Below are 14,876 nucleotides of genomic sequence, written 5' to 3'. Positions count from 1 at the left end.
GATTCATATTCTTGTTTTTTTTCGGTAAAGTCACGTAGAAGGGAAATAATACAATAAAAACTATAAAACAATAAAAAAATGTATCACGACGTTTCGACTGCAACACAAGCAATCGTCATCAGGTGTGAAATCCACAGGAATAAATCTTGTTTTTTTTTATTTCAAATTTTCTTGCTGTAGATTTCACACCTGATGATTGCTTGTGTTGCAGTCGAAACGTCGTGACAATTTTTGTTTTATATTTTTATTATTTCCCTTCTACGTGACTTTACCGAAAGAACCAAGAAAAACGAAGTGTCGTAAAATAAAACTAAAGCAGACACTTTGAGTGCAAAAACAACTGCTTTGCATGAAAAATCGTGCACAAAGCGTAAACTTGTTTAACAATAATATTCCTCGCAGCAGAAGTCAGCTTGGGTGGATTTTTTTCAGACGGATCACAATTTACTTTTCTCTGTGTCTCTGTGTGTGTCTCTCTGCGTGTCTCTCCCCCATGTGTTTCTCTATGTCTTTCTCCCCCATGTGCCTCTCTCTCTGTGTTTGTCTCTCTCTCTGTATGTGTGTCTCTCTCCGAGCTTGCATTCATTCACGCCTGATGACGGTTGCTTGTAGTGCAATCGGAATGTCATATTCTATTGTTTATTTTCTTTTCTTTCTACACGACTTTACCGAAAGAACCAAAGAGTAATTCATCCAGTCACGAAAGCTTCAAATCAAGTTTGGATCATAATTAAGTTACACAATTAAGGTATAAAAAAGTTGAACAAGATATAGGGGTGACTATCGATGTGTAAAGAAATAACGATTCGTTGATTCGGTTTGAAGTTTAGGTTCACCAGGTGAGAAGAGCGCAAGACCTGGGTCACCAACATGACAAAAGCGATAAAGTGAAAACATGTACATGTACAACGGTGCAGAAAATAGAAATTAGAGCCAAAACAACCAAACAAAAATGAACACGAAACAAAACTCTACACACTCGTCATTAACACCGCTGAAAACGGACAGTCTGCGAAATGGCCCTTCTTCATAGCGCATATAATTTAGATAAATTATCACTGGTAGAACTCTAACACAATAATTTAAATTTTCGCAAAAAAGTTGTATCATTATATATTTTTAAAATATAACTGACGCTGTTAGCAGGGATATACATATTAATAGCTATATTTCCGTTCACAATGCATTCACTGAATTATATAGATTAATATCTATGTTCAGAAATGTTTCGCAATGTATATATTTACAAATGTACAGAGTTGGGGAACATGGATAGAGAACGCGGGCGTCAATGTACAACAGCCGTGCCCATAGAGGCGGGGCCCGTGTTGGGGGAGTGGCGTGAGAGGGGGCGGGGCTACAGCTGGAGGGGCGTGGCTACGCCTGAAGGGGGAGGGGCTGTGCAGCTGAGCGTCGTCACGTGGGCAGGGCGATTTTTCTGTGACGTCACAAACCTAAATTGGTGACGACAACCTGGAGCGGGTTTGGGCCACCACGACGGCTGCGAGCAGCAAAATCGAGTCTCCCAAACTTCAAGAGATTGTTTCTTCTCAACGCAAGGTAATAATAACCTATGTATTTATTAAGGAAAACATAAAGCTATGATATATACCAAAATTACAAGTATCGGACGTTTCGGTCGCAACACAGGCGGCCGTCTTCAGGTGAGAAAAAGTATCTGCTGTTGTGGCTTTATATAGGCACTGGAGGGGGGTGACAGAGGAGTTTGGCTGTAGGGGTTAGGCACGGGGGGGGGGGAGTTTGGCTGTAGGAGTTAGGCACGGGGGGGGGGGAGGAGTTTGGCTGTAGGGGTTAGGCACGGGGGGGGGGAATTTGGCTGTAGGGGTTAGGCACGGGGGGGGGGGGGGGAGAAGTTTGGCTGTAGGAGTTAGGCACGGGGGGGGGGGGGTGGGAGTTTGGCTGTAGGGGTTAGGCACGGGGGGGGGGGGAGGTGGAGTTTGGCTGTAGGGGTTAGGCACGGGGGGGGGGGGAGGAGTTTGGCTGTAGGGGTTAGGCACGGGTGGGGGGGGGGGAGGAGTTTGGCTGTAGGGGTTAGGCACGGGGGGGGGGGGGGAGTTTGGCTGTAGGGGTTAGGCACGGGAAGGGGGGGAGGAGTCTGGCTGTAGGGGTTAGGCACGGGGGGGGGGAGGAGTTTGGCTGTAGGGGTTAGGCACGGGGGGGGGGAGGAGTTTGGCTGTAGGGGTTAGGCACGGGGGGGGGAGGAGTTTGGCTGTAGGGGTTAGGCACGGGGGGGGGGAGGAGGAGTTTGGCTGTAGGAGTTAGGCACGGGGGGGAGGGTGGGAGGAGTTTGGTTGTAGGGGTTAGGCACGGGGGGGGGGGGAGGTGGAGTTTGGCTGTAGGGGTTAGACACGAGGGGGGGGGGAGGTGGAGTTAGGCTGTAGGGGTTAGGCACGGGGGGGGGGGGAGTTTGGCTGTAGGGTTTAGGCACGGGGGGGGGGGGGGAGTTTGGCTGTAGGGGTTAGGCACGGGGGGGGGGGGAGGAGTTTGGCTGTAGGGGTTAGGCACGGGGCGGGGGGAGCCACACTCCTCCTCTACCCCCCTCCCGTGCCTAACTCCTACAGCCAAACTCCTTCCCCCCCCACCTCCCGTGTCTAACTCCTCCAGCCACACTCCATCCCTCCCCCTCCCGTGCCTATATAAAACCACAATAGCAGCATATTTTTCTCACTAAACGAAAGTTTTTGTTTATGAAAACATGGCAAATGATATAGACCGCAGTTTGAAATATGCACGGGCACATATATGCACGGGAGGTCTGCGCTTTGCCAGTGGATAGGAACGCCGGACAGAGTTTGGTTCAGAGACTCGGGGAATTAACCCATCAGTGTGGAGCTTGTAAATGTTATCTCCACGATGTGTTTTTTCTCTCGATTCTCTGGTTTCATTCCAATACGAAGCAAAACTCTCATTCATGGAATTTGCTCAAACATCCCAATGCAGCAGCACAATCCTGAGAAAAAGTCAGTGATGCTTTCTGGGTGAAATAACTGGGATGGCGAAGAGGGAAAGAGAAAACTGAAGAGTGGAGATGGTGGACAGACGTATTCATGTCCTGTCTGTACTGCATACCTATGCCTGTGCTTTAGCTTTATCACGTGTGTATGAACCCAGGGGGCATGCCGGTTTGAGTTAACCCCATGTGGATTTTTAATTGAAACTGATTTCAATTTAAAGAGTAATGAGGGGTTAGGAAGCTACTGTCGAAACGGCCACCTGTACTGATTGCTCGCACTCTTCTTCACCATTCCCTCTTGACCAGATGGCGACAAATCTCCTCAGCAATCGCTATGCGGTTTTGGAAAAACTGGGTGAAGGAACATTTGGCGAGGTGTTCAGATGCTGGGACCACAGGAACCGCAAGGAGATGGCCCTCAAGAAGATTGACGTCACATTAAGGTGAGAGAGAGAGACCAAGTCATGATGTGCTTCACAATCTTCACTGGAAAGTTTTCCTGCAACACAAACTCACGTGTGCCTACCGAGACAAGAGGCAAGAATAATAATGATCCTATTTCCGACATTCTCGGAAGTATATTCTTGGTTCTTTCGGTAAAGTCACGTAGAAGGGAAATAATAAAATAAAAAATATATAAATTCTCACCACAGCAAGAAACCACAGCAAGAAATGTCCTTGCCGTGGTTTCCACACCTGATGATGATTGCTTGTGTTGCAATCGAAACGTCGTGAGAGATTTTTATTTTATTTTATTATTTCCCTTCTACGTGACTTTACCGAAAGAACCAAGAATATGAATCCCTGCAGTCACGAAACCTTTAAATCGAAATTCTCAGAAGTGTTTGTATTTCTTCACGCAGCATCACGGACGCGGAAGCATATAACGAGGCTGGCTTCCTCAAGATGTTGAGACACAATAGCATCCTCCGGCTTGAGGAAGACTTTGTCGTGGGAGATTACCATTATCTCGTGTTGGACTACATCAGGTAAGAACACCAAGTCCATTACAACCGTGGCATATACAGGATGTGCACAACTACAAGCTTGGCAGCTGCTTAATCTAGATCAGTGCTCAATAAATAAGCTATGCTATACTGCATTGTTAAGAAGCAGCTGCATTAACCATTTCATAACCAGTTTGTTAAAAAAAAAGCTATCTGCAGTCAGCACGTATTCCATGCATTGTTACACCTCGAATGTCTTACCTCACCTTTAGTGTTCTAGGACTTGCCGTGCATGTGTGGATGTGCTGGTGCCTTTGTGCTTGATGCTGTGTTTAACCATGTTGCACTGTGTGTGTTGTACGTTTTCCCTTGTCAGCGCGGGCAGCCTCTTTGACGTGGCGAACGCGAACGGAGCGTTTACTCTGTCCTCCGTCAAGAGATATGCCCGGTCCCTGATGGAAGCGCTGGCCTTCCTGAAGAAGAACGGCGTAGTCCATGGGGACCTCAAACTGGTAAGGGTTTATCATAACATTTATTTTAGAGGAATTAAGCAGGTCTAAGGGACGCTGCCACGGTCTAATGGATAGCACACTAGACGTTAAATCCAGAGGGAATCGATTCAATTTGATCTCCCGGCATGGCAATTACAACAGTGGACAGGTTCTGAAATCCCAACTCTCCAACCACCCACCCACCACCTATATACACCCAGAAGCATAAATAGGTACGCCACAGTTCATCACAACGTCACGAGTGGTGGGGTAAAGTGTGGGTACTCCCACAACTTCTGAAACATTTGGCTGTGTATAAGACCAATTAAGTGAGCAAATAATTGCAGGGCTGTACCTCTACAGTTATCTTTTAAACAGATCTCGCAGTGTATGCGCCTCATGCACCTGTAGCTCTTTGCCACGTGGTGGCCATTTTAATTCCCATCACAGCTGCCTCATACAGAAGAGCTCTTATTCGTGATCATATTACCTATGACTCCCATTATCCATGGCAACTGTAGAGTCCACAGGAACACCAATTATCCGTGACCCTATTTTCCTTTCTGTACGTAATTATTCAGTTTTTTTTTACCATCCTGCATTGCGGAACAACTCCGTTCGCGCCAATGAGAAGTCACCATGTCAATTCTTCTCATAATAAGTGTTTTGTTTTCATGAACAACTTCAATGCAAGATTTTGTATTGGATCATCTTTACGAGAGTTATTGATCCCCCTGCTTCCGACTCGAGAAACAATGCATTTACACGTATAACGTTAGATGGACAGTGCACAAAATAGACGCCATTCTTCCATGCAGACAGTGATCACCTTAATAGACTCTCATTTGGTTAAATACAAAACATGTAAATGCATCCGTTTTCTTAATTCTCTCAGGAAAACATCTTGGTGAAAGATCACCACACGGCAGCCATCCGATTGGCCGACTTCGGAGGAAGTTTTTTTGAATATGAACTTCGTAAGTTACACTTTATATACATTTATACACATCATCGCATTTCTAAATCTTTCTACAGATCCTGTTATCTGGAATAATTTTGTATTTTATATCGCGTCGTTCATGCAAATTGCGTGAACGATGCTGACATGAAGTTAATATAGGAGATATTACAAGAGTTCACGCAGTGATGCCTGTGCATGGTAGCTCCACACGAGGTATGAAGGGAATGCTCACAACTCCTTACGACCTCCATTTAACAACCGTGCATTGGGAATGTTCACTTCCGTGTAAAATAACGTCCTGTCACATATCATGCAGGACAGGGTGCGAACACATTGGAGATTATTTTAGTAAAACTGTGACTCCTACAGGCCACCTAAGCAATATTGTATTTTTATTTTTCTCCAGCCGATCATTGCTTTGGTACGCCCGGATACAAGGCTCCCGAAGTCTTGCTGGGCCAGCCGTTTGGAACATCAATTGACATGTGGGCTGTCGGTTGCATACTAGCTGAGATATCTGTCGGAAAACGACTGCTGTCAATACGCAGCAAGATTCAGGAGATCCCTGGCATCACAAAGGTAACATTAATTTTCTTTTTTTTTATTTAACTGCGATGTAAGTACGGATATCAGTGTTCCGTGTTTGACTGGCTGTTGCTGTTGTATGTTGGTTCGGCAAAAGATTATGAGTTCAAATCTGGTAGGGGTTTATTCAGCCCTACAGTGTCGATCAAATGAGTACTATTTTTTTGTGAAGTCGACATTGGTCGTCATAGAGATAGATTCACCGGTGACATGAATGGAGTTTTACCACTGACTCAGGGCTGCAGCCTCGATGCTCATTTGACTTTGAGTACACATACAATTTTAAACAGCTTCATTTTACGTGAATTCAAGTGATTACTCAATAATGAATAATTAAATCAATGGGATATGAACCATGTATGTAAGTCCGTACAGAAAACGCCTCCCAACTATCCAGTGACATAAGAGCAAATGTATCGTTTATTTTCAGATTGTGGGAACACCACCCTTAGAGATGCTGCACGCTGCACCACATGGTCATCGGTATTTCAGTGAGTACTGCAAATTGTATATTCAATATGCGATTAGGTGTTATAACATCACTCATCTGGCTGCACAATGACGTGAAAGTTGAGTTGTTTCCCCACGTCCTTCACATACTTAATTGTACATCACAGCCTTGTACACATGAATAATATTCTAATGCATGACATCGTTTGCGATTGTACCCACTGCAGACTTCTTTGGGCAACTCACCGAGGAATGTCTGCAGGAGACCCCTCAGTGTTGCCCGCTCAAGGAGTTTCTGAAAACGAGAGACCCATTGTTCCTGGACTTCATCAGCTCCATCCTATGGTGAGTATCCCACTCTTTGAGTTTCTCTCAACTGTAACAAACTCCAGTCAATTTCTAGATCATAAGGGAATATGCATCCCCTTTGCAAAGTATAGCTATCTTGCATCTCTCTGCAGAAGAAACTAGGTCAAGAATGAAAGGGCAAATGCAGTACTGTATCCTCATTTAATGCGCTAGTTGATGCTTTTATGAAAAGTTCTGCATTAATAAAAAAATGCATTTATCGATGAATTACCGTTTACACATTACAGAGATAAACAAATAAAAATCATGCATATTTGCACATTTTCACTATAAAATTAGCCTGCAGTCATCCCATGGCAAGAAAAAAAAACTGTGATGAGGGAATGCCACCGCCTACTATATATCATTATATTATTCCGCGCATATATCTAGAATTCCCATAATGCTCAGCCACGCAGCTGAATAAAGTTGTTTGTCATGAACCGCTCAGAAAGCCCGTTCCCGAATGGAGGAACTGTATTTTAGCGATAACACGTTGTGTAAGCACACTTTGAGCGTGGACTTACCATTCCTAACTTCACTCACCTGCAAACCCTTAGATGCTTTATCAAGTGGATGTACGTTTATTGTATCACTATAATGTGTAATATGGGTATGTATATTTTGCTGATCTTCTCATCGGTACTTGTCTCTTTGTTTTCAGCTGGAACCCAGATGACCGCCTGACTCCGGAAAGTGCTCTCAAGCAACCATGGATGAGTGCAGCCCCAGCTCTACCACCTGGATTTCACCAGGCACCAGCATGCAAGATCAACTCCCACCTGGCTCCGTCAACGATGGCCTTTCCGATTCTGGACCTCTGCAACTTCCACTTCCCAACTCTGGACCCCAACAACATCCCTTTCAAGACAATGGACCCCTACAAATTATGCTGGCTGGATTCGGACCCCAACAACTTCTCCATCCCGGCTCCAGCACCTTGCCACCTTCCCTCAATTTCACGACTTCCTTCTCCTGGCCAAATTCCAGTCGCATCATTTTGCAGCAGCTCTTCCGGAGTGGAAATATCCATTTTGGCCACTGAGGTGTCCACTGCCATTTTCCTTCCATCTCCAGCTGCCATTCCAGTCCCCTTCATTCAACCAAGGACTGACACCTTCCTGGCTTCTGCTTCTGTTGCATTAAGCATCGGAACCAATTTGGATGTGGAGATGCCTACAGCCACTAGCTCAATATCCACCACAAAATGCAGCATTCAGGTGGAAGATTTGAACACTGCTGTGTCTCATACAGCATCAATTGCTGACCCCCTTACAGAGTCGGAGACCAGAATTGATGTGGACATCAAGCCTCAGGATTTTGAGGAAATTCTTATTTCAATTGAGGCAATCGATGAGACGACCCAAAATGGAGCCGAGACGAGCATTGGCTCCATATTGTCTCTGCCTATAAACGCAGACGACACTGTTAACCCTATCCTGGAGTCCGAGAGCACGGTTAAGGCAGACTCTAAGCCTCACGATGCTGAACAAAAGCAAGCCATGGTGCAGAGTGACATGAACAGTGCAGAAAAAATGCAGATCCCCAAATTCAAATCACTAACCATCCGCAAGAGATTGCGTCGGTTCGGACGTGCTCTTATTGAGTTGGTCTGTGGTTGTGGGAGAAGTGGACAGGTGGAGTAAATGTTTTAATATTGTAAAATATATGGGCAGCCCTCAACTTATAAACAGGTTTCATTCCTGGGACCTGTTCATAAGTAGAACGGTTTATAAGTTGGTCGTCAAAAATGTATTATATTTAAATGGACATAACTCATTGCTGTAAAAAAAATTACTGTTTTAAAAAGGAAAATATTGTTAATCTCATAGTACATTGTACATTTGCATGTTATATTGTATTAAATACTATATTGTACATAACATACCAAATAAATGTTGGTAAATAGAAAGAAAAATCAGTTTTAACTTCAATTGCCTTGATTCCCGGTGACGCTGGCTTGCTTGTCGGAAGTCGCATAATGAATCCCAACAATTGCACACACACGAGGGGGCACGCAAGCACACACACACAAAGACACACACGACAACGATCTCCCGTATAGCCTGCCTTCACAGCGCTTATGAAGGCCGCCTTTGACTCACCAGTAGCGATGATTACACACACCGCACCAGGTACTCATTTGAGGCCGAGTTGACCTAAGGGAGGCCCAGGACCCATTCAGATTATCGTCACTGATGTTGGTTGTGAGTGGGAATTAAATGTTTTAATATTGTTAAGTATGTAGTTGAACGACTCTGGAGACATAAACTGTAGAGGCTTCTCCTTTATTTCCTCACACGACTACGACTCGGTAGTACGAAATAAAACGCTGACAGTCTAGCTTGATGGCGCCGACTTGACTAGATAGCTGGCTGACTATCTAGCGACGATGACGACGAAGCGATGACAGCGATGACGAAGATAACAGCGACGACGACCAGGACTCCGACCCCCCACGACAGCCCAGAACCCCGTTCCTCGCTCCTTTATATCCTCCCAGCGTGGCCGTGGCTCCGCTCTGGCCACGCCCCCTTTCTCGAACTCTCCAGCTGGTTTTGGGAACTCCCAGATGGATCCCCTCTCTGACCCTTGGCCCAGATATTCCCCCTTGTGGTCGCGCTCTACATCACACCCCCCGCCTCCCCCCTTATAAAAAAGATAGTCGTCCTGGCTAATACTTTTTTTAAATCAACTATGTGATTAGCGCAGAACAATCCGCAATGAGAGGAGATTATGATCCCGATGTGCTTAGCATAACAACGCACTGCAAGTGATCCAAACCAACCCGATGGATAACGACAATTATCAATACATTGCCGAAGGCATAGCTCGGTGCACATATCACCCACACACAACTCAGCGCGGTGCCGCAAGCTCGACAATGGCACATCCCCTACCTGCAGCCGCCCCCACTTGGCCTGCGTGAGACCCAACATGTTGTCCCCAGGTGTGACCATCTTGGGCGGTTCTGCATCACTCAACATTGCCCCAAGCTTTGGTGGCCCGCGCCCGATGAACATGCACAACGTTCACTCAGCGGCAAGCGGGACAATGCGTCCACATTAGAGTGCCGCAGACCTTTCCGTAAATTACCCGGAATGAGTACTTTTGGAGCTTTTCCAGCCAGCATGAAAGCTAGCCGGAAGGCTGGTCAACTTTTAGAAAGAACTGGAATGCTGCATGGTCCGTGCGGACTACAAAGTCCTTGCCATAAAGATAAAGCCTAAATTGCTGTATAAAGTACACCATGGCCAAAAGTTCCCTATGCAGTGGACAGGACGTGGCTGCCATACACAACCACTCTTTCCACCCCGTTCTTTAGCTGCGATAGGACAGTCCCTATGCCTGTGTCACTAGCATCTGTGTCCAATATGAATAGCAGGGAGAAATCTGTATAGTCAAGGGGAGGCGCGTTGGAAAGGAGATCATGCAACGCAACGAACACAGCCTCTTCCTCCTCCCCCCATCTAAACTTTTGGTTCTTAGCGGTCAAAGCACAGAGAGGTTTTACAATTGTCACAAACTGTGGAATGAACCGTCGGTAATAGGATACAAACTCGACAAAACTGCGCAATTCATCCACCGATTTGAGGGGTTGGCCAATCGCGTACACACGGCGTTTTGTCCGGGACCATGGCTATTCCGGTAGTGCTCACGATGTGACCCAAATATCGTACCGAGATTTGTAGCAAATGGCACTTCGCAGGTTTCAATTTGAGATTAGCTGACCGCACCCTGGAGAACACCGAACGCAACTGCTGTAAATGCTCCTCAAAAGTGCATCCAAACACAATTATGTCGTCGAGGTAAATGAGGCGCGAGTCCCATTACAGGCCCGCCAGGACCAATTCCATAAGTCTCTGGAATGTGGCTGGCGCCGAGTGCAATCCCATGGGGAGACAGTTAAACTTGGTATAGTCCCTGGGGTGTTCGAAATGCAGTCATTGGTTTGGAAGCCTCGTCCAGGGGTAGCTGCCAAAACCCTGATAACAAATCAAGTGTTGAAAAAAAACGTGCACCCGATAACGCGTCCAGCGAATCGTCCATTCATGGAAGCGAATTTGCATCTGCCACTGAAACCTTATTCAACTTCCAAAAATCGATGCAAAACCACAGGCTTCCATTCTGTTTTTTGAACTAACACTAGGGGGCACCCCAGGGGCAGATTGAGGGAGAAATAATGTAAGCAGCCAACATCTCCTCCACCGCCTGCTGTACATGTTATTTTTCCCTTGGACTCATGCGATATCAGTTCTGCCTAATATGCAGTGTTGTAGCAATGAGGTATGGCCAATATAAAATTTACTTTGGCTGAAGATATCAGCAAATTCCCGCAGCAACGCCCCCAACTCGATCTGTTGCTCTCGGGACAAATTTAAATTTTCTGCGAACAATTTTTCCAACTATGTCCCATCAAACTGACCTCCTTGATCCACCGCACCTACGACCTCCCCTTCAGTGAAGTTGACAGCCTCACAATACGCAGCCATCGCGTGAGCCATAACCGTACCTGCCTGAACAACAGCTGGTCCACTCCTATGTTTAAGACCTGTAAAAATGGCTCTTGATCCATTCGGAGGGTTGTTTGAGCACCCACCAGCGTAAGCCCACGGATCGCCATGTTGGATAGTGTTAAGAGGACTCCCGCCTGGAGATCAGCTAACTGCAGCCGTTTGCGGTATCACAACGGGACCAGAATTTGCGTACCAGGCGGAATCTCTAAAGATTATTTCACCAAGGCCTGAACAGTAACGTTCGCGAATGTCTTCCTGCGCAGAGAATCCAAAAAGAATAAGCGCTGTCCTGATGGCATCTCGACACATTCTTGGTAGGTTAAAAATGTTAGGGACATCATGCTCAAGAAATCCGTATCCAAGAGGCAAGGCACCGCCAGTATTTTCGAAATCATAACAGGACCCGACATTTCGATCTCACAGATTCTGATACATGCCTCTATTTACCCCGCAATTGCCATGCTCCTCTCGTTAGCTGCAACACACGCAATCACAACCAGCCTGACACAACGGTTCGTTAATGGTAACAAATTGTAAATCACGTCCGAGATAATAGTAGCCGAGGCACCGTGTCAACCAAGACCCGTACCTCAACCTCCTGGATGGAACCAGCTAATGACGACGAACCTGCCGCAACTGCTATTACTCGGCGTGCTAATCTCTTCCACTTTGTACCGGAAATTGGCCACCCATATGCAGACTGAACCCCCTGTTGATGAGGTCCAAAATATAGGTTTTTTTTGGGTTAGATCGTGTAAATATATAAATGTGTCGTTAAAACGACGCGTGTGCGGCGATGGCGCAGCCATCGACCGAGGGCCGAATTCGAACAGCGTTGTGTGATCGGCATCGCGCTCGCTGAAGGTGAATGCCTTCAGGGAAGTCGTGTCCTGTATACGCAACTGCGCACAATTATGTGAGTCAATTATAACTGCTTTGCCGTTACTTATTGCCAATTATGGATTCAGACAATTGTCCTATCATCTCATAGTCCCTGGCACGTAATAATATGCTCCACAGTGGCAGTGGCGGTCGCAAAATGCCGATTTATTACTAATAAACCCCAATGATCCTATCGAAATTGGGGATTTCGATCGGATAATTGGGGGGGGGGGAGGCACGTGTCACCCCCCCCCCCCACTGGCTCCGCCAGTGAGCAAGTTACAGGCCTATCTTTGTAAGCAAATCCACTACTCTCACTCTCGATCGGGACAGTTTTCTCCCACCCCTCAAAAATATTTATATTAAGGCCTCGAGCAATAAACAAATAATATATTGATCTTTTTAACTAGATCAACGAAGGGATATTTCATGGTGTAATATGTGTAGCACACTGGATCTGCAATCCCAGAGGTCACTAGATCAATTCGAGATCCTGGTGTGGCAAATGAAACCATGGGGCAAATGTCTGAAATCCCCCCTCCTCTGTCCACCTTGCAGAATAAATTGGTCCACCACAGTTAGTTCATCGGCAGATTGTGTGTGGTGGAGTAAGAGTCGGCCAAAAGACTGTTGGGGTGAACGACTCATGAAGAAAAACACCCCAGTATAGCCTGAATAGACTGTTGGGGGAAATGCTGTTAGCGGGCCACTAATAAGGCCGACATGGCACACAACAGGGTGGGTCTCAGCACCACGCCCGACCACCTTTGCCTCCCCAAAGCAGATGTTTAAACACCGCACCAGATCCACATTTGAGGCTGAGTCGACGACCCAGGTGAGGCCCAAGACTGTTTAGAATATTCATCACCGATGTCGGTCCCAAGTGGGCATCGAATTCAGGTTGACTGGTTCGGGGTGCTGCGCGCTAACAGGGCACTGCGACACATTCGACCACGTGACATAGCCAATAGTTTCACATGTAGACTTTCGTGACCAACATCATCCATAATACAGGTTTTTTTTGTTAGGTTAGATCGTATAAATATGTCAATGTGTAACGAATTGGCATATTCTGTTGACGTGACAAACCTTACCAATTCAATTGGCTGTCGGGTGGTGGCGGGTTTAACAACACATGTATATATTCACGCGATCCAACCAAAAAAAACTGTATTATAGTCAACACTTTGGCGTTTACTATAGTATCCACAAGGCTCGATTAATACAACTCAATACTCTACGGGACATCTGGCAAAAACATTACCAAGCTGCAGGGTGTATAAGATTATTTTGAACGTATCGTGATGGGTACTGCAAAATCCAACCATACCCGTCCAGTGCATGCCGAGTTGTATTGGCTTCCGGTTGTCGAGAAAATAGATAAGGTCGCACTCATTAATAATACACAAAGTGCTTGCCACAAATTAACCACAATACCTTGCTGATCTCGTCAAGGCACATAAACCATCACGCGAATCTTGGTCATCCTCTCAGTGACTTTTGGCGAGCCATCAAAAAAAGACGGTAACTGCATCGTGCGCTTTCATATGCTTTTCTTACGATATTAGGAAACCACTGGAGCTATGCACTTTTAAATCTAGATTAAAAACTAATTTCTTTAAAAATTGTGTTGTTTGTCCTTCCCCCGCATCCCCGATTAGCACGGTTGAATACAGACGGTGCGAAAGACGTCCAACAACCTCCATTCGCCACTAAGTGGCGGTGACATCACCACGGTGCTTATGCCAGGCGATGTGCACTTTAAAGTGAGGAGACGGGCCGATGCACCACCTGTGCACCAAACTGTGCCCACCTGCTGTGTTTAGCCGCCTGGCGCTTGCTCGGTTTTGTGAGCGTCGCTCCTCCGCCTTCCGTTCATGCTGAAGGGCGACTGCCTCCAACTGCCCAGTAGCGTCCTTCACAAGCCTCCTGCACAGAGACCGATCTTGACACCGCTGGTACCAGTCATCGGTAAGTACACTTAGCTCTACATCCTCCTGTACCACATAATTCCATCTCTTCTCTAGCCCCTGCCACGTCCATTTAGCCCCCTCTATCTGGCTGAACAAAAGCTATTTAGGCATGCGGTGGCTGTACATGCAGGCTCCATAACCCAGCCAATGCAGACTTGCCTGCCGGAGCTCACCGATGGACTTTGTCGAGCTCTTTCAAGGATTTGTGGTCTTCACACAATCCAACCTGGTTAAACCCAGGATGAATCGTAGGCATGCCAGCCTAAATATTTCTTTCTGGCGAAGATATTCCATTAGGGGGGGGGGGGGGTCCGCTTTCCGCAAGCATACAGGAGGGCATGACGGTGGCCGTGAATACCCGAGGCTTCATGCGGAGCAACAGCCCAGGTAGCTTCCACACAGCTTTACGCAGCCGATGAACAGATGCCACTCAACTGATTCGGAGTGAGACTTCTGCTATCAAATCGGAACTGGTCATAAGCACACGGGCCAGGTATGGAAGACTCTCCACTCTCTCTACAACTGCCCCATCACCAATCGGGAGTTGAGGGGGTGGAGTGTTTGATGGCACAAAATACCCAGCCAGGTGCTTAGTTTTGGTGGGGCTCTTAGGAGCACGCTCCAGGTCTAGCAGTAGTGCCTTCCAACTTCTTCTACGTGAGCAGCAATCACCAGATCATCAGCATATATACATGGTTGACCAATAGGGAGCTATCCCTCGACCGCATTGATCAGCCTCCCACTGTAT

The sequence above is a fragment of the Lampetra fluviatilis genome, chromosome 6, assembly GCF_964198595.1.
Source record: "Lampetra fluviatilis chromosome 6, kcLamFluv1.1, whole genome shotgun sequence".
Classification (NCBI taxonomy): domain Eukaryota; kingdom Metazoa; phylum Chordata; class Hyperoartia; order Petromyzontiformes; family Petromyzontidae; genus Lampetra; species Lampetra fluviatilis.
The sequence above is the reverse complement of the archived record's forward strand: the minus strand, read 5'-3'. Positions refer to the sequence as shown.